General features: G+C 46.3%; 1 protein-coding gene across 21 annotated transcripts in view; it reads left to right on the top strand.

The window, feature by feature from the left end:
* The window catches only part of Pard3 (par-3 family cell polarity regulator), a 605,457-nt gene that overhangs the window by 54,966 nt on the left and 530,029 nt on the right, over positions 1–20,462 (top strand). Inside the window, exon 1 of one of the 21 annotated variants that reach the window (XM_087206782.1) lies at positions 14,598–14,617. The exons of the other annotated variants lie outside the window; for them this stretch is intronic. The gene's annotated coding sequence lies outside the window, so the exon portion shown is untranslated. Of the gene's footprint in view, positions 1–14,597; positions 14,618–20,462 lie in introns of those variants that run through there. 21 annotated transcript variants of the gene reach the window in all.

The following is a 20,462-nucleotide window of genomic DNA, read 5'->3' as shown; positions in this document are numbered from 1 at the left end:
GCAGTTAATTGTGCAGGAAAGTATGACAGGAATATTATGTGGTAGGAAGAGCTAGCCTGTTAGGGGGACCGCATGTGTCACAGTAACCACGCTGGCTTTCTGTCTCGCAACTTCGTCATCCAGATTTGCAGTGTTGTTGCTGCTTTGACCATTTCTATTTATTAGGCAAGTCTGTTTATTTTCTATTTATTTATGTGGTAATTCTTTTATTTAGGTGATTATTGAGGTTCCAGGCTGCTCTTGCTGCATTTAATACCTACAACAACCCGGTAAGGGGGTACTGTCCTCACTTCGCAGCTGAAGGGCCGCATGTAGGGAGACGAGCAACTTCCCTGAGTTCACACCAGTGGTACCTGAAAGAGGTGGGTTTTGAACTAGGTTCTCCTGATGTTGAAGTTGGTGCTTCTGCGTGTGACCCCACTCCCAATTTACAGTACCAAAGAGGATAAACAAGAAAAGAAAATGATTCCTGTATTGCCATCAGTGATCATCCAGATTGTCATTGAAAAGTGCATAAGCACCTAGAAAATGTAGTCAGTTCAGAGAAGCAATAAGGCTCCTTGCCCCTCAGCTTCTCTTGCAGATACCAACAAGTTAAGTTTTCTGTGCTTTTGGGGGGTTGAGATAGAGAAGGAGGGACAGAAAGAGGGCGTAATCCCACTGTTGGTATGACTCCCTGTGTGTCTGCCGCTGTCTATACATGGAATTTCTGGGCCATCTTATTGTAGAAATAATCACTTTCCACTTTTGCTTCAAATGCCAGATTTTACATAAATTAAGGTATGTTTGACACTAGCATTTCTGTGTTCTATATTCCTTTCCATATTTATTGGCGTTTCTCCTCTCGATTCCAAACTGTTTAATTCAGATAAGGCACCTCTCTCTGTATTGCTTTCTGCTTTTGTAATTTTTTTGAACTTTGTTTTTATTTTTCAAAATTATAACTGCAAACTTATTTTGCCAAAACTGACTGTTAGGGTTTGTGTGTAGATGGCCCCCAAAGCCTCATGCTTTTTCAGAGGTGCCTGAGTCTGTAGTGTGTGACTGATTTATGGTGAGGCTAGGCCCGAGGACACTAGGATTAAGGGTGTGAATGCTGCCTGCTGTAAGTGGCCTGAATAAGATAAAGGGACAGAAAGACCTTGTTAAGGTTCTTTACTGCTGCTGTTTGTCCCTGCTGCTATTGTTGCCCCTCTGCCACCCTGCTTTGGAGCCAGCTGATTATAGACTGAAACTTCTATGAACTGTGAGGTAAATGAACCTTCCCTCTTTAAGTTTGGGTATTTGGTATTTTGTCTCAGCAACGAGAAAAAAGTAGCTAAGACACTGACCCCCCCCCCCCCCAAACCCTCAAACAAAAGGAAACCCTGCATAGTGTTAATTGGCACTGCATTGTATTTATGTATTATTTTAGGGGGGAGTTGCCTAGCCTTAAAATCATTCTGACTCTAAGAGAAAGTACTGATATCCAAGAATACTGGTTGAATCTCCCTAGTCCAAAAATCTGACATCTCAAACGCTAGCAAATTGGGAAGCTTTTGAATGCTGACGTGGTGCCACAAGGGGAAGACCCTGCCTGGCCTCTCCTGGGGTCCCAGTCAGAGCACAGGTGCACAGAAAGATGATACAAGATCGCTGTCAGCCTGTGTGTGTAAGGTGGACGTGAAACATAAAGGAATGTCATGTGTATGCTGATGTCCACAAGTGTGATTGAGAAAGACACAGTTTAAATTCACATTTAAATGTGAAACAAGATTTGTTACAATAAAAGACACGTTGTCCTTAATCCTCAAAAAACTCCCCCTCACTTCAAACACAGCTATTACCACATCATCCCTGCCTCTTTCTGAAGCAGCTCCGGAAGTCCTCTTTCCCGAGTGTCTGCACTTGGCTGTGGCCGTGCCTCCATGTCCTTACTTGATTCAGAACATTTACTTTTCATGGTTTGTTGGGCTTTGGGGAAGAGCCGGAAGCTGGGTGGTGCCACACCCATGTGCGTGAAGACCCAGTGCTGGGTCTCTCGAGCCCGCCTTTCCGTTGGGCCCACTCGGCAGTAGCAGTCACCGTATTTTTTCTCACACCTTGTAAAGACACTCACGAAAGAGGACTTTCAGACCTGCTTCAAAGAGTGGTAAGGACAAAGAGAGAAGTGTTCTAAGCAAGGCGGAGTATTTTGAGGGGAATTAATGGCAATGTGTCTTTTACTATAATAATTTAAACAGTCACCATATATTTTGATCATCCCATGTGTATATGCAAATATTCCAAAACTGAAAATCTCAAATACTTCAGGTCCCAGCCATTTCAGGGAAGGAATTATTCTCTACGTATTTTCTTCTGAAGCCTTTTTTTCTGGGGGGGAGGGGTGTCTCTTCTTAGAGCTTTAAAGTGCTATGCATTGTTTAAGTTCTATGTATTACTGTTTCCTAAGTATTCAGCCTTTTCTATTGTCAATTTTTTCTCATACCCCTAAGTTAGTTATAGTTTACGTATAGAAAAGCAGCTATTTTGGTATCTTTTTTGGGCTTCTGAGATCTTGTATGCAGTTCAGGCTGGCTTTGACCACACTGTGTAGCCCAGCTGGCCTCAAACTCATGGCAGTTCTCCTGCCTCAGCCTCCCGAGTGCTGGGATTGCAGGCCTGTGCTAACATTCAAAACTAAGAAATCTCTGAAAGGTGGCCAGAATGATGTTTAGTAAAATACTAATGGTGCCGGTAAGCATCGACCTAAATGTATTTGAGACCGCACAATCGTGTATTTGGTATAAGGATATCAAGGTCTACCATGAGAACATCTAACTACTCTATGTATATTTTTGGAAACAGATAAAGAGAAAATAAAAGTACACAGGGAGAGGGAAGAACAGCAAGCAGATTTTGAAAACTGAATGTGAAGATCTAATGGGAGGAAATTAAAGTGAGTCCAGATTGGTGGATCACTCTCATGCTGGGTTTCTAGCTGCTGATTCCTTTAATATATAACAGCCCGTTGTGCATCAGGCCATGTGTCAGCTCTGAGGGCAAGGGCAACGGCGTCCCTTTCCCAAGAGCCTGTGACTTGGGCTGCTCTGTGCTTGGGCGTCAGTGAAGGGCGTTCTCAGTGACTGGTGCAGCAGAAGCCTGAGTGTCGTAATGTGTCACGAGCTGCACACTGTCACAGGCTGGCATTGGAAGGCGGCACCAGGGCCCTTTGCTGCCGCGGGCCCAGCACCTGGGACAGGGCCCGGCATGGAGCAGCTGCCAGGCCTGTGTCACAATGAGTGACCCAGGTCCCTGCTGGCTGTGTCCCTGACCAGAGCTGTGGAGGAGTGAACCAGGTCTTTGCTGGCAGAGAGGGTGTGAGGCGAGGGAAGGCCTCCACTTGAAGAGTGGATTCGGGCAGCTTCAGGGAGCCCGGGAGTTCGAAGCGTGGATGTCAGCCGCTGCCAGCCCCGGTCCCAGATGGTCTCTATTTTCTGTGGTGTTCAGGCCAGGGAGGAGGACAGTGGGGACTGCTCCCATGTCCCTGCCTCGCACCCTACCTTGGCATAAGTCTCACCTGTCAGGACACTGTGTCCTGTGGCTGTGCGCAGCAGCAGGGGAGCAGGAGCAGTGAGCACCGGAGTTTTGCTTTTCCAGCCACCATAGGTACAGACAGCCAGGGACCAGGAGGCCGGGACGTATGTTAAGTCAGACGCCTGGGAAGTCATGTTCTTCCACTCGCTGTGTGATGAACAAGTCTCAGCATCTTTCACAAATGCTTTTCAAATCATCGTTAGTCATGGAACCTCGGAGTACACGAATTCTTGCATGGGAGCCCAGGGGAGGAGCTTCTCTAGGATCAGAGCAGGGGAGCTAGATCGGCTGTTGTGCAGCCCCTGAAGCGAAGCCTGACTCCTAGGGAGGGCTCGTTAGAGATGAAAATGTCCACTGTTAGTTGAGACACACATAAGATGGTAGTAAAATTGCTGTGAAGACTTGGCTTTCCATTCCCAGGTCAAGGAAGAGGGTAATGTCTTGAGCCATTTCTCCTCCCTTTGCAGTACTGGGGATTCGGCCTTGTATGAAGCTGCTTCCCCCTTTTATTTTTTATTTTAAGTTAAGGCCTCACTCAGTTGCCCAGGCTGACCTTGACCTTGTGGTCCTCCTGCCTCAGCCTCTTGAGTACCTGGGATTACAGGTGAGTGCCACCATGCTGGGCTGCCCCAAGCACTTAACAAAGAAATAATCGATGTTGGAGGTGGTGGTTATGCTGATTACCCTGACTTGCTCTTTCCTATTGTAAATGTGTATGGATGATCACACGTTACCCCATAAAATGTAAAGTTAGTAGGTACCCTACAAAGGGCTTGCTTATTAGAATACAAAACCCTCCAGATTTGGGCCGCAGTGGATTCTGAAGAATTTCCAGAGGGGAGAGGAATTGACACCTTGATCTCACCCAGAGAAGTGGCCTCTCTCCAGCTCCCTGTCCTGGCTTTCTGCAGCCATGGTCACTGCAGCTGCTTTAGAGTCATGGCTCAGGTGACATTCTGAGCCTTCTTCCTGGTTTTTTTTTTTTTGGTACCGGGGATCGAACTCAGGTCCTTGCACAGCAAGACAGGCGCCGGAACCACTGAGCTAAATCCCCAGCCCTTCTTCCTGGTTTTTAAGCTAAGCAAAAGACAGAACAAAACGGTCAGAAGACATAACCAACAGAAACATGCATTTCTTATAAACAGATTTCGGTTCTTTATAATCTTAGGAAAAGTAGACAAGAGACTAAGATTTACTTCTGTTGACACTTGGTTCTGTGATGAGCAAGGTTTCAGGTAAGCACCACCCAGGAGCACACTGGTTTGCATCTCAAGTGTCTCCCATTGGTCCTCAGTCTGTGGCGCTGTTGGAGGAGGTGAGACCTTTAAGGATCCAGGAGGAAGTGAGGCCACTGGGGGCGTGGCCTTGAGGGGGATATTCAGACCTGCTCCCCTCCTTTTTGGCTCTTTGCTTTCTGGCTACCGTGAGGTGATGGTCTTCCCCCTCCACACACTCCCGCCATGATGTGCGGCGCACAGGCCCAGAGCACCAGGGCCACGCAGTCCTGGGCTGAAACATTTGAAGCTATGAGCCAAAAGAAGCTTCCTCCTCACAGTTGGTTACCTCAGGTATTTTTCACAATAGTGGAAAGCTGACTGTCAACAGGAAGCAAGGTTACCCACTCTACCTGCTAATCCCAGGGCAAAGCGACCAGTGGATTGCAACATGGTTACCCTGAGCTCTAGTACCTGAGACATCCACGCAGAAGTCAGTCCTGCCTGGACACAACTAAAAGATTATATTCTCCTACAGAAATGTCACGGAAACTTACTAACGCTTTATAAGTTAATTTCCAGTGGACTCATTGGTTAGACGCAAATTCCATTTTCAGAAAAGATTCCTAGAGACAAAACTAACATAGTTGTTTTGAACTCCTTTCATAATTTTTCGACATTAGAAAAATTGTTACATCAGCAAAACTGACAGCTCTTATTTGTGAAAGATGCTTGTGATTATTTTTCCTGGATTATGTGAAGCTAGCTAAGATTTTGGGCTACTTGAAGTATGTCGTCATTACTTTGAAATGTCTGTTAGAAATTATTTTATATAGTAGAAGTATTCTTAGAGGTGCTTGTATCTCGTATTTCTCAGTTGTCTTCTAACAGTCATTGTATGGTTTCCTTTGTACAGTAAGAGGTCACCGAGTCCTTCCACAGCAGCTGTGGGGAAACCGTTTCATCTCTGTGGAGAAGATAAAGCCCTGCTCTCATGTCTAAAAGGAATACAGTACTGTGTTTTACAGGAAGCTTATTAACTCTGGTCACAGGGTTTTAACCATTCCTAATCTTTTAGTGCCCATAAAACGTTTACGCGCCTGTGTTATGTCTCTCATTTCTGTGTAAATTTTTAGCACAGAGCTACTTAGAGAAATACCTTTTCTAAACACGTTTTTGACAGGTTGTTGGAGAATGGACACTATTTATTGTCCAGTTGTGTCATGGTCTGGAGGTTTTGTATACATGCCTTGAATTAATCCTCACAGTTTTGTCCTGTGATGTGTATGCACGATCCCTGTTTTGACAGAAGGCTTGTTGCGGCCTGGTGAGATTAAGTAGCTCACGCCCTCTCTCAGAGCCTTCGGGTGAGAGAGGCCCAGTTGGACCTCAGGAAGGTCTGCGGAGTAGCTGGCTGCACCACCTGCTGAGAGCAGACTTGAGCCAGGGTTCCTCCCTGTGCTGAGAGTTCAGGTTCTGTTGTTCCCCAAAGCGAGGTGCCAAGCGCTAGGGCTGAGCTTACTAGAGGAATTGTGGATCACACATGATCACGCAACCCAGCCACAGACTTTAGCAAAGACTTCTGGGTTAGAAAGTACAAATCTTTGTAGAATGGGATTACCAAACTTTAACAGCATTTCAGTTATTTTAAAAAAACCACATTTTGTATTTATCTCATAATGGGAAATGAAAAAGAAGAAACATAGGTACTTGAAGAAAAATGAGTTGGTCACCTTAGGGTCACATTGACAAGAAGAGCATGTGCAAGGCTTGGTAATAAATACTCTGAGGTTTCAACTGTTAGGTATATTTGCTAACATTGCAAAAATTGTAATCTGCTTTTTAAAAAATATGTACCTTTGAGTATCTGGTGTGTGTGTGTGTGTGTGTGTTGCTCAGGGCCTGGTACAGACAGCCAAGCGCTCCCCTCGGAGCTACACCCCAGCCCAACAGCTCTGTTTCTGTGTTAGGTTTCACAGTTGTCATCTCCCAGCCACCGATGAAACCAGTGTGAGTAGGTATGCGCTCACTAGCATATCACTGGAATCTCCGAACTAAACCTCCCAGTTGGATGGCTTTGATTATTTTTAAATGACAAACTACAAAGAATTTCAGAGTTTTCAAGGCAGTAGTTAGGGCAGGCCCACAGTGGAGCAGGGCGTCCCAATAGCAGTAGTTCGTTCAGTGCAGTAATTGGGGGAAAAACGCAGAAGTTCCAAGATGAAAAAATGCCAAATTTTTAAGTAAAAACAAGATCATTTGAGTGCCCTAACTGGTAAAAGGAGTACTGAGAAAACTTCCCTCCATGTGCTTGTCACAATCAAAGACCTCATCCTGCTCCCCAGGGATCAGACAGCTGCTGGGTCTCAAATGAGAGGCCCGGGCTTCCCAGCACCTCAGAGCAAGTACAACAGCAGCAACCCAGAGCTGTGTTGCTGACCAAAAGAGCCCTGCTGGTTTTTCCTCTCTGGGTAGGAGTTTTAATTTTTCAGTCCAGGATGGTAAATTATAAAGAGCGGAGTATTAGATTAACTTTAAAAAATACTACTTTTGAGATAGTAAATGTGATATCCTTGCTATTGAATTCTGAATAATGACTGTCTTATTTTTATATCTTATTTAACAAATAGCATTGCATGTTTTGTCATGTGTATCATGGTATTTTGAATTACCTGAACATTGCAGAATGGTTAAATCTAGCTGATTAACAATTGCATTTCTTCCTAGAGTTATCATTTTTGTGGCGAGAACATCATATTCACTTGCTTTATATTTTTTCAAGAGAATGCTTATTTCAATCAGCTTTTTATCACTGTGACACCATATTTGAGAAAATCAATTTAAAGGAGGAAAGACTTATTTTTGCTCATAGTTACAGGGGTTTCAGTTCATGGTCAGCTGTCTCCACTGCTGGAGAGGCCCAGACATCATGGCAGAAGGGCACAGCAGAGGAAAGAGCCAGAGAGGAAGGGGCCAGGGATCCACTCCTCCAGGTGGGCCCCTCTGGATGGCTCACTCGCCTGGAAGCTCATCAGCAGTCCATTGATGGGTCAGCGCATCATGGCCTATTGCCTCTCGAGGCCCTCCCCTGCCTGCCCCTGCATTGCTGATCAGTTCCTCCATGCACGAGTCTGGGGGTCACATTTACACCATTACAATAATATATCATTGTTCACTGTGGTCACTTTGCTGTGCAATAGATGTATGGAAATCTGTTCCTTCTCTCGCTGGCTGTAGTTGTGTGTCTTCTAACCAGCATCTCCCTTCCCTCCCTCCCTTTTTTTTTTAATCCTCGATACCGGGATTGAACTCAGGACCTTGCGTTTGCCAGCAGGTGTGGCACCACTGAGCTACACCCCCTTAACCAGCTCTGACAACTGCTGTTCTGTCCTCCACTGGTGACCGTGTTTTAGAATTGGAACTTGTCATGGTACATATGCCAAGATTTGCATGGGTAATGCAGATCTTCCTCTGCCACGGGTAGTGTTAGGAGAAACAAAGCTGCCTGGCCTGTTGCTTTCTCATATGAAGCTAAGTGGTTATGCTGTTTATTTTTTCTCGGTGGCGCTGTGGAGAGCCCTGGGCAGAGGCAGTTCGCACCAGACTGAGCAGCCCTGTGTCTGCTGCTCTGTCTGCCGTCTGATTGGCTGGGCCTGGCTGTTTACTGCTTCTCTCGGGTTTGGGTTCGGGTTCGGAGCATCTGGGGATCCCTTCGGCCAGCAAAAGTGTGCTGCTGCTCTCAGCACTGTTACAGGGTCTGTGCCAGGCAGCAGGGTTAGGGTTATAGAGGGCAGCAGAGAGGGGCCCCCGCCGGAGCGCTCACGAGCCTGCCCCGGGCCAGCTTTCCTCTGCTCTCCCCCACCCTGCTGCTGCTCCTCCGTGGTCCGTGGAGCCGTCGCTGCAGCTTCTGCCGCCCATCAGCAGTCAGGGCCGGATGTAGGAATCTGTTGGAGCTTGTTGGGATGTCTGGCTTAGAGAAAGGAGATTTTAGCCGCGGGAGAGCTGGACAACTTGATTTTGTGGTTCTGTGCTCTACTGAGCTGGCGTGAGACATTGGGATCTGGAATTTCATAGGGATTGTAATCCGTTTTGAAAGGTGGACGCGAGGTGCAGCCCTCGGGGTAACAGGTGCTGATTTAACTCGGATCCTGTCGGGGTAGATTTCTTCTGTGTTCACTTGTGCAGTCTGAAGTTGCTCCTCCACCATCTCCTCTAAGATGGCAGAGCCTCAGTGCGCCATAGACAAGTTCTCTGTGTCTGGTTTCTTAGAGAACCAGGAGAAGACAGCAGCAGACAAGCGCTGTGGCTGCGTGTGGAATTCTGCCAGCCGCTGGTGCTTTCTGTGCATGGGTCGTGGAACCTGGACCTTCCCAGAGGTTGGGGAGAAATAGAACGTGGAAAAGTAACAAGAAGAAGAAGATGATAAGATGTAATGGAATGTCTGCTAGATCCAATGTGTAATTCTGGTCCTTCATCAGACAACTTTCTGACCCAGGGAATTAGGTCTCACCGACAGGAAACTGCGACTTAGTGACCCTCTGAGTGGCTCAGTGAGACTTGGCCTTCAGGGCTCTGTGAGTCCCCAGGCGCTGCTTCTTGTGAAGGAGGAGCCCGTGGTACAGCTGTGCCGCCCATGGTTTCCGATGGTTGCAGCTTGCTGCTCTCTCTGCTGTGATGGCTTCTTTACTGTGGGTACAGAGAAGCCTGCCTGTGTTCTTTTTTTTCTTCTAAACAGTGATTTTAAAAAACACGGTAAACTCGCAAGCAGTGTAGAGTAAGAAATGCAGGAGAATCTGGGTGTTCCTCGGGCTGCTGTCTCCCCACAGAGAGGGAAGCAGGTGCCCCACTCTGATGGGGGAAGTGGTTCCTTACCCCATCCACTGTGAAGGCCTCTGTCTTTTAGGGCAAAGTTGTAACCTCTGATCTCCTACAGTTTTATGTGTAGGGAAGCTGAAAAGAAGTAAGAAACCCGAGCTGCAGGGCTGTGAGGTGAAGATTGTGGGTGCTATTTAGACACCCTCAGGCAGTGAACTCGGAATCAGGAGGTCTGACATGGCCATCGATCCAGGGAGCCTCTTGGGTCCTAGTGTCAGTCAGACAGATGGCTTGCACATTACCATCCTTCACCGTAGTCAGGGGAGGCTGAGGCCACAGAAGTAAAAACATATTGAAAACACGAGGCCATACTTGTGCTAGCGGACGTGATGGAAATAGTTTATTGCACTAAGTATTGCCACGAGCCTACTTGTTATGAATGTACCTTTCTGTTAAGACATTTTGTGATCTTTTATGTTCCAGTGCTTTCAAAGCCTAGTGTTGCCTACTCTGAGTTTACAGATAGTGCTTATCAGATAGAAATGTTTTTGCTAATTTTTGCTACCTTCTGTGTCTTGTACGGGCTCCAGCGACTTCTCTTAGACCCTGAGAGGTTTCTAGGTGAGGTGGAAAGCTTACTGACTGTGTGCATGGTGAGGTAGATGGACTCCGAAATTTCTGCTCAGGGAAGTGGGCGCCCAGCGGCCCTGCTCAGTGTGGGGAGAGGCCCTGCATCAGAAGTCTGGCTTTCTGTGTGGTTGCTGACGGCGGTGCCCTTTAGAAGAAGGCTTGCTGCTTTGTCTTTGGAGGCATGTGGGGCCATCTGAAACTGGGGGACTTCTGCATCCACAATACACAACAGAAACAGGAATTAACTGTTCTTTTTCTTGTTCACTAAAAAATTTCTTTTAATAAATGTAAATATTTGCTCCGTAGAAATGTAGCAGCAGGCTTTTCCAGAGACAACTTTTTTTCTAAAGTTTGGTATTTTACTACATTTGTAAAATACAGTATTGGATAATTCAACACCCTGTTGGCCTGCTCATCTTCAGGTAGACCATTCCCACTTAGGGGTACACTTCTGTGTAAATAAATTCTTTGAATTTATACTTTTATGTGTATGTGAAAGTTGAACTCGTGTTTGTGGTCTTAGGCATTGACACCATGTTACACACCCACCGTATTGTTGATAGTGATATTTCTGTGTAAATAGCCTTGTAAAGTCAAACTTAACATCAAAAACATTTTGGACCATTATACCCTGCTTGGTCTAATTAGTAGAATCAATTGATTTTCTTATGGTATGAAGTCTGTATCTCAAAAAGGGAAAACGATGTCAAAAATATTTTTTTGGTTCCAAATAAAGATTGAGTCTTTAAATCACTAGGAGGAGAAGGAGGGAGCATAATTTACCATATCATTTGCTGTTCTCATAATGTAACAGAGGTGCTGGGCGGAAGGTTCTGAACAGATCGATGGGGAAGTGAGGAGACCGGGGAGAGGATGGAAGGCTCCCGACACGCTTTCTATACCCACTCGGTACCGGTGTCAGGACCTTCACTTTGCTGTGCCTGGGAGGGTATTTGGCCTGGGAGCTGGCATAGACCAGGTCCCGACACACAGGGCTGGTGACTGAGGTGCCTGGGGCACGAGAGCAGCTCAGCTGCAGGGTAAACGCGCTCACTGCGGCCTGAGCCTTGGTGCGCCTTTATCCTGCTGCAGAGCAGCTTTGCCTCCTCCACTGACCCATCCAGAACAGTGGTGGTGAGCCATGGCCCGTGGGTCACAGTGGGCTGTTGTGTCCTTGCAGTTCTAAAAATCTTGAGGTCACCGCTCTAGAATCTCGCAGAGCTCTCGGCGCTGTATCTGGTTTTGCAGACTGCCCCTGCCTCCCCTCCTGGCCCGACTTGCTTAGGCGGTGACCTGGAAGGAGGCAGAGCCCCAGGAACCCCCTTTTCCCTCCCGGGGGTTCCTCTTTCCTTCCTTTCCCCTTTTGGAGTGGGTGGGCACCTGGCACCTTTCCTCCTTCCCTTGTTCCCCCTGAGCTTGCCCCCAGTTGCCTGCTGGGTCTGTCATCGCCCCGCACTCCTGTCTAACTCCCTGTGCCCTCTCATGGCCCTGCTTCTGTGGAAGAACTTAGCATGGCCCCGAGCTTCAAAACGTGCTGTGTCGCATGAGCAGAGTCCCTCTGGTGTGGGGTCTTCTGTAGGATTAAGCCAAGAGGACAGTGCCCAGGAGCGGGCATCTCTGTTCCCGCTGCGCTGAGCACTGCGGCAGCATCAGTACTTTGGAGTGGGAAAGCTGCCAGGCTGTCTAGGTCCTTCTGGGCAGCGCTGCAGGGGCGCGGGGGTTGGTGGCCATGGAAGGAGGGGCCTGTGGGGCACCCCGGAGATCTGCAGCCTAGGAGGGTGGGCAGCACAGCCTCTGGCATGGCTCCTGGGCACCCTGCCCTCTTCCCTCTTCCCAGTACGCATGGGCGCCAGCGTTTTACTTAGTGCAAATCCAGTGGCCACTTAGCTTTCTGGGTCCCTCAGCCAGTTGATCCCCTCAGCCCAACACAGCGTCTCCAGGCTGCCCCAGCTGGCCGCAGACTCCACCCTGGCATGATCCTCCTGCTTCTGCCTACCACGTTGCTGGGACCTCTTGAAATGATTGATTTCTTTCTCTTTTCTTGAATATCCTTTGATAGAGTATGTACTAACTTTTTTTTTTCTGGTACTGGGGATCGAACTTTGGTCCTTGTGCTTGCGAGGCAGGTGGCGGAACCACTGAACTAAATCCCTGGCCTCCTAACTTTTTTTTAAATAAGTGTTTATTTTGGAATAATTTCAGATTCACAGAAAAGTTGCAAAGATGCTGCAGAGGGAACATACCCAGCCCTTCCCTCCTCAGCCGACGTCACCAGGGCTGTGAGTCAGGACTCGGGAAGCAGCTTTGGGAGGGGCCTTTAACTGAGCTCCACACTTGATTTGGTTTTCACCCGCTTTTCTGTTACTATTCTCTTTCTGTTCCAGGATCCAACATTACATTTAGTTGTCAACTTCATTTAAATAAAAACTTGACATGCATTTCGATACCTGATGTTTCTATGGAAGGGAATGTTGGGGAGGTAAGGTACCTTCTTCTAGCTGTAGTGTTTCTCCACTTCCACTTGTAAATATCTTATTCAGATGTATTGATCCATTTGTACTTGTTCTGGCTTTATGATTTATATTTCAGTCTACTGATTTCAACCCTTTACAAGTGAAAAGAGCGATACTTTGTGTGCAATGGTGGTAGGTTCCCTTCCATTTTCATGGGGTATTGAAGGCACAGCAATTTTGATGTGCTGTGGAGTTCATTAAAATGGGATTACAGTGGTACCTCGATTCACGAACTTCATTCTTGACACGATTCTGGGTTGCAAACCGAATTGGATGAGAACCAAATCAAATTTCTCCATGATGTCAACACCAAACCTGACCACTGAATTTAGTTCAGTTCTTACTAGCTTTTCCAGGAGCAGTGGTACTTGTAAAAGCCCAGATATTCCCTCCAGCTACTCTTTAAAATTATATATGCTTGTGGTGTGTGTGTGTGTGTGGCAGTATGTGCAGTGAGGCAGGAATAGGGGAGACAGGAAGGGTTCCTTAGTGGGTTAAAATTGGCACTGCAAAAAGTTATATCAGAACATCATGTGGTACCTCCCTAAATATGCACAGTTTTGTGCCAGGGATTTAGCTTAGTGGCACCCCACCTGCCTTGCAAGCACAAGGTCCTGAGTTCAATTTTTGGTACTGGAAAAAAAATATGCACAGTTTTTATGTATAAGGGTTTTTTGTTTTGTGTTTTTTTTTCAAGGGGTGGTGCTGGGGATTGAACCTAGGACCTGTGCACTGAGCTATATCCCCAGGTCTTTAAGATTTTTTTTTTTTTAATTTTGAGACAAGAGTGCAAAGTTGTCCAGGTTGGCTTGAACTTGTGACCTTCCTGCCTCAGCCTCTCAGAGTACTGGGATTCCAGGTGTGTACATTCATGCCTGGTTTATGCATCAGTTTTTCAAAAGGGAATAGAATAGAAAATATTTGCATTCATTACCTGCAGTGAGAGCCATGGCCTTTGGGGTCCAGTCGGGGGCTCGGCTTAGGCAGTGGGACACCCATACCCGCTGAGCTGTGCCCGGGACCCTGTGCTCCTGATGGCTGGCTGTCTCCAGCGTTGCTCTGTGACCCTGTCCCAGCCTCCTGCTGCAGCACACCACAAACACATGCTTTTTTCTTGTGTTCTGTGTCTTGTGCTGCTTTGCTCTGCATCCTAGACCATTTGCGTAGCTAAAACAAAATACATAAGACCAGGCCATTTAGAGACAGCAGAAACTCACTTCTCACGGTTCTGGAGGCTGGAAGTCCAGGGGTTGGGTAGTTTGTGTCTGGTGTGGGTCCAGTCTGCTTCCTGATAGCGATGGTTGCCGGGTCCTCGCAGGGCAGCGGGGGAAGCCAGAGGGCTTAGCCAGCTCCCTTCAGCCTTTTTATAAGGAGCTGGTTTTCTCTATAGGCCCCTCTTTTTCATAGTTGTGATGGGGTTCCATATCGAACTCAGATCGGATGCAGATGCTGTACCCCTGGGGTTCTGCCTCTCCAAACACATGCTCCCTGAGGGAGGGGGTGAGATGCTGGCCTCTGGGGTCCTAGGTCTCGATGCCAGGTCACGGGAGCAGGTGTTGTCCCCTCCCGGCCGGGGCATATCCAGGCACCGTGGGAAGAGCTGTCCAGCTTCCTGTGTGAAATCCCTTTGCCTAACCACATCAACGCAATGGACTTTGGCTTCTTTAAAAACGAAAGATAAGTTGTGAGAGCGAGAAACCTTTGACCTCACCAACTGTTAGCTCAACCACCTAAGTAAACACACTGTACCGTGGGACCAGGCCAGTGCCACACGCCCTCCCTCCCTCTTTCTCTCCCCCGTGTCTCTGTGGCTGGGTGTGTGGCGAAACTTGGCAGTCGAAGATGAGAACAGATGAGGCCGCTTGCTTCCAGCCTTGGGAAGGGTCTCAGGTAACCTCCACGCTTTCAAAATCCTCATCTTTCTTGTGTGTAGTTGTCACTGGTTTTCATACAAACAGACAGCAGTGCAGAATTACTTATCTGAACAAATCATTTCTCATTTCTCTCACAGCTCATTGTTAATGAAAAAAAATCACCCCTAAACTTTGTTTATCCAAGTACATTTTGAAAGTGTTTGTGGTTCAGAAAAGGCGAAGTTACTCTGCAGAAGACACCTTTTCTCCAGTCCTTCACTGATTCTACAAACATTGATTTATCAGGCACGCACCGGGGTCCTGAGGGTGTCAGAGAGCTAGCTGTCCTGGCCCATGCTGAACTTGAGATACCAGCAGCGTGTTTTTTTTGTGAGTGTGTTTTTGGTAAAGACTGCAATTTTATACTTGTTTTCTTGTGACTACAGAAAATGATAGCTTCCTATTTTTTTATTTCGTAAGTTTAGAATTTCGTGTCTTGTTACACTTGTGGTGATCATCTTTCTTTGCCATCATGTGTGTCCTGGTTAAAAACGGAGACTGGACTTCGATCACCCGCCCTTCACCCTGTGGAGAGGAGCAGTTCCTGTCCTGGGTTGGGGCGGCCGGACACATGGCACCAACCCTGGGCTGCCAGATCACATGCTGCACAGCCTGGAGGAGTGGAGGCAGGGCACATAGGGGTTAGGGTGAGTGCACACAGGTGCAGCATCAGGTGAAGTGCTGTGGGGGTCTGAGCGTGGGTGAGCGGGTTCTGCTCCATCTGGGCTCTTGCTAAGCCTGAGGCCTTGTGGGCAGCCGGGCCTGGTGTGGTGGGTCCGGGTGGGGTAGAGGCTGGGGGTAGCTTTGGGGCACAGCTCCAAAGCTCTGGTACACTGCTGACTCTGGGTCTCCAGGGACTGCAGCCTGTTTCGGTTTTTCCCACGGAGAGTCTGTCCTTCCTCCAGGGGCTTTTCTGCATAGAAACCTAACTCCTGCTCTGGTGGAAGGAAAACACCTGAACAGAAACCCCGAGTGTTCCCAGCATTGATCTCTAGTTCATGATACAAAGGCTGAAGTGATCGGGCCAAAGTGTGCTGCTGTCTGTGACATGGAGTGATGGGTGTCAGGAAGATACTGTGATAAAGAGCGAAGAATCTGAATAGGGATACGTGGGTTTTCAGAGTGTCGTGCTCTCAACTTTGTGTCTGTTCCCACAGGTTTGTGATGAAACAGTGGGAGAGCAACGTTTCACAAAAAGTGGGAGGTGCGTCATTAGTTAACTAAGCTGAGGTTAGGGAAGAGTTGAAGATACGGGAGTGCACACAGAGTGGGATGGTTGGACACAGTCCTTTTCATCTGTCTTCATGTGTGGTGCGGGTTTTGCTGCACAGAAATAATATGGTGCAATTGTAGACGACCGGCCGCAGGCACCTGTGTGTGGCCAAGGGCAGTGGTGGGAGAGGCCCCGAGAGATGGGACATGCTGGGCTCTCAACCAGGCCACGGTCGCTCGGGTTAGTAGACAGAATTCAGCAGGTCTGACTTTAGCATGATTTTTGTTCAAGGATTTTTGTATTGTGGGAAAATAATAAGAATATTATGCTAACTCTTTAGCATGAGAATTAGCTCATACCTTCTGCACGAGCCTTTTTTTGTCTTGCTTTTCAGTTGCAGCTAAGCGAAAGAGAGCTGTCTCACTGATGGGGCAAAGATGTCACAGTGTCTACCAGTTGCAAAGTTGTATTTCCGTTAAACAATGTATTTTTTTGAGGGAAGCAAGGAAAAGAAAATGAAAGTGGTTCTCTTGGAATACTTATTTTTGAGAGCTTCCTCTTAAAATGACTTATTTTGGGTATAGTTTTAAGTCTTAATTCTTTGCATGAGTACATGTGAAAATGCACATGAAGAAACACTGTTTTTTTTTTTTTTACCACTTTGGAAAAAGTACCTATTAAACAAGTGGAGTGTATACTGTATATAAGGTTCTTGTTTTAGAAAACCAGCATTATACAACACGTATGGCTCAAATGATTACAGGGTGGCTGGACACAAAGCTCAGCGGTAGAGTGCTTGCCTAACGTGAGCAAGGCCGCGGGGCTTGCTCCCCGGCCTCGAAAGAGAAGAGAATTACAGGCAAGGTGTACTTTGAAATAAAAGTTTTAAAAGTGGCCGATCGATTCAGTTTTCTGCTGTAGAGGATGTGGTGGGAATCTCTCCAAGTAAACGGTCGCGCATGCCTGCGCTGTTGTGTGAGAGGAGGTCTGTGCAGAACGCTTGGTGCGGCCGGGCGCTGCTGATGAGGTCTGGGACAGGGAATGCTGGGAGCTGGGATGCTGTTGAGTCGGAACAGATCCTTGAAGAGGAAGAGTGGGAGGTAAGACAGGAAATTTGGGCTGTGGTTGGTTAGGTTGGCTTCAGTGTCAGTCTGAGTCTGGATTTCAGTTCGAATCCAGTGAGAAGACATCCCGTAGTCTGGTATTTGCCTCTTTACCCCCGGGTATCTCTCTTCCAGGAGCCCAGATATTAATGAACTGCGTATGTGTGGAATTCATGGGCTCCTCATCCATGGATTCAACCGTGAGCAGAAAATATTTGCATCTTGCTGAACATGAGTAGACTCCCAAATAATAGAGTATAACAATTATTTCTGTAGCATTTGGGTGGTGTTAGGTTTTATAAATATCCTACAGATGATTTAAAGTACAGGGGAAGGTGTGCGTGGGCTACATGAAAACACGGCGCCCTTTCATACAAGGGCTGGACCGCAGCAGAGACTCCGAACCTGGGACACTGTGGGCCGATGTGGCCTGTGGTTCCCTACACATGCGGACCTGTGATGGAGTCACTTTATATAAGCACAGGAAGAGGCCATCAACAGTGACCGGAATGGAGTAAAATAATTACAGCAGTGAATTGTAGTAACTGTGAATGTGTCTTTCTGTGTCTTTGGAGAGTCCAGATACAGACTCATATTACAGGACTGTGATTGACTTCAGATAAAAATAATTGAGAGCAGAACTACCGTGTCTCCTGATATGGAGGAATTGTGACATGTAACCATTCCTGTAATGGCAGTGGTTAATATTTATTATTATGCAGCATCTTTTCAGATCTGTTCCGTGTGTATGAAATTTCCTATAGAATATAGATGAGTTGCTTTGGGCAAAGGAAATGCACATCTTATGTTTTATTAGATATTGAGAGAGCATGCTTTACTTTCTGTGACTATTAGGTTATTGTCTAAAATTTTTTTTTTGTCACTTGGACAAGTTAAAAAATGATATCATCATTACTTTAATTTCCCTTAGCAATAATCATTTTCACTATTTTCTTATGTTTATAACTTTTCCCCAGAATTTCTAATCTGTTTTTTTCTGTCTAGTTGTTTTTCTTATAAGTCTTGTAACAGAAACTTGCACTATGATATATATGAAAATATATCTTCTGCCTTGGTCATATTTTTTTATGGTACATATCATTGTCTGTTGAAATTGTAAACTTTCTGATTTTTGAGTTTTAACATTTAGTGTCTTGCTTAATGCCTGGCCTCAAATTGCAAATATATTCTTTCAAATCTAACACTTTAAAAATAATGAAAGAAAACTTTTAAAACTGAAATCTAATCTTGAATTCATCTGGGATTGGTTTTGTGTTTGCTAAGTTAGAAATCTCATTTCTTCACAACCTCCCCTCTGTTCCCTAAGTGGAAAGCCAATTTGTGTTTTGTTTTGGTTTTTTGGTTTTTGTTTGGAACTCCCCCCATCCCCCCATCCCCATACTGAGGCTCGAACACAGGGCCTTCACACTAAGCTTGGGCCTGTGATGTAGCTCAGTGGCTCAATGCCTGCCTGGCATGCACAAGGGCCTGAGTTTGATTCCTGGTAACAAAAGAGACCCCCCCCCCCACCAAAAAAAAGAAAGAAAGACCACACTAAGCTGCATTCCACCAGCCCTCTTATATTTTTTATTATGAGACAGGGCCTCCCTCATTTGCTGAGGCTGGGCTCAACTTGCAGTCCTCTTGCCTTAGCCTCCTGGAGTGCTGGGGTTACAGGCTTGTGCCAATTGATTTAATATGGCACCTGAAGTTACTCTTTGGGCATTGAAAGTGCCCACACATTTCATATATGGGCAAATCTTGACTGATAGGAAGGAGTTCAACAGGTCTTCACGTACAGAAGTGTACTATTTATGTGTCTTTACACAGTGCTTTTTGATATCATGGGTTTACAGTTTTGGGAGTTCAGTAATACTGATGCATTATGATAAAAGGCTTAAATAGAAATTTCTTTTGAATCCGAGAAATAAATTATAATTTTCTAAATCATTAATTTGCTTAGGAAACATTTTATTTTACAGTTCATTATCTGTGCCTTTCACTTCCACCTTTTAAAAAAAATTGTAGTAGAAAGTTTATTTTTACTTATTTAAAATTTTTATTTCATTTAATTTGTTTTTTTTAACTGAAGACATAGAAACATAAGGATTATACCTACTACTGGAGAACCATGCTGTTTCGATACCGCATGCACTATGATTTTTAAAGCTACATAATTTACATGCTCTGTACACTTTCTTTTTTTTAAACGAGTAATTGTTTTATTATTTATGGGGCTCATTTTGCCAGTGGAAAATCAGTAGACAACATCTTTGGTTTGCCTTCACTGAGGCATCATTTACTGTCTATTTGTGGATTGTATTTAGCTTTGTATTTGGGGTTTTGAGAAAACAGTTTATATTAAACTGGAATCTGCTCCTCAGGACACATTTGATAAAAATTCTACTCATGTTTGCCATTAGTTTTGTTTCTTAAACTGGATAATTTTTCTTCTTAGTCATGACGTAAAAAATATTACCCGCCCCCAACTTTATGGTAAAAAGAATTCTTTGGAAAATGCTTTTGGTGAACTTTCAGTCCGAGTCCTCCCTGTCGCTGATGCTGGGAACGCCAGCTCCCGGGGCACTCAGGAAAGGACCAGTTTGGCCCCGACCTGGTCAGTCGCCCTTTGGAGCAGGGGATTAACAGTGCTACACTTGAGCTTGGTATGAAGCCTGGGTGGCGGAGACGAGCAGATGTTTCATTGCAGCAGTGCAGCGTCAGTGTCTGCAGTCGGCAGCGGTGCCCCGCCCAGCTGTTCCTCCTGAGACTCTAGGTGTCCCGTCTGCGCCCGGCCTCCCCGTGGGTCGCCCCACCTTCCGCTGGTGGGAGGCAGGAGAGGCAGGTCCCCAGCACGGTCCGCCTCCCTGGGCTCATACCTAGCAGCCCTCTCCAGGAGGCTCCCGCTGGCGCAAGGACAGCTGGGGAGGTGTGGGTTTGTCCATCCATCGGAAGGCTCAGCTTCTGTTTGTTAAGACGTACTGTGGACTAAGATGGGAATTTTATATCCATTTTCAAAAACAATCAAGATCCTGCCAGGGAGTTCAAAGACATTTTGTACTGGGGTGGAGGGAGGAAGCTTGTACCCCAAGGGTGTCCTGCGTTTTACTGCTTTCACCTCGACTTAGGTGACAAATGCGGGCTCTGCTGCTCGCTTGGCTGTACTTCTGTTGATGTTATTGGTGATTATTCTGTAGTTTGGTATTTTCGTCGGATTGCTGATGTAGTGTTACTTTTCCTGTAATCACTTTTTGGCAGGGGCCCTTTTAAAGTTAGAGACGGAAAATACTCTGCTGCCTTGTATTTTTCAAGGAAAGATTAATGGCTGTGATTAATTTTGCCAACAGCTGTTCTTTGGGAGAGTCAGTCATGCAAAATTCTTTGTCCTTTTATTCTTCACCCATTAATTCTGAGATGCTGAAAAAAACTGAGATCATTTTCCACTGTACTTTTCTCCATGAATTTAGTAGGCTCCCCCACCCCGTCACAGTCTTTACCTCTTCTGC

This window comes from Heterocephalus glaber, unplaced genomic scaffold (genome assembly GCF_053883595.1).
Source record: "Heterocephalus glaber isolate CG9 unplaced genomic scaffold, H.glaber_assembly_v1.0 deba00000738, whole genome shotgun sequence".
In the NCBI taxonomy this organism is placed as follows: domain Eukaryota; kingdom Metazoa; phylum Chordata; class Mammalia; order Rodentia; family Bathyergidae; genus Heterocephalus; species Heterocephalus glaber.
The sequence above is the reverse complement of the archived record's forward strand: the minus strand, read 5'-3'. Positions and strand labels throughout refer to the sequence as shown.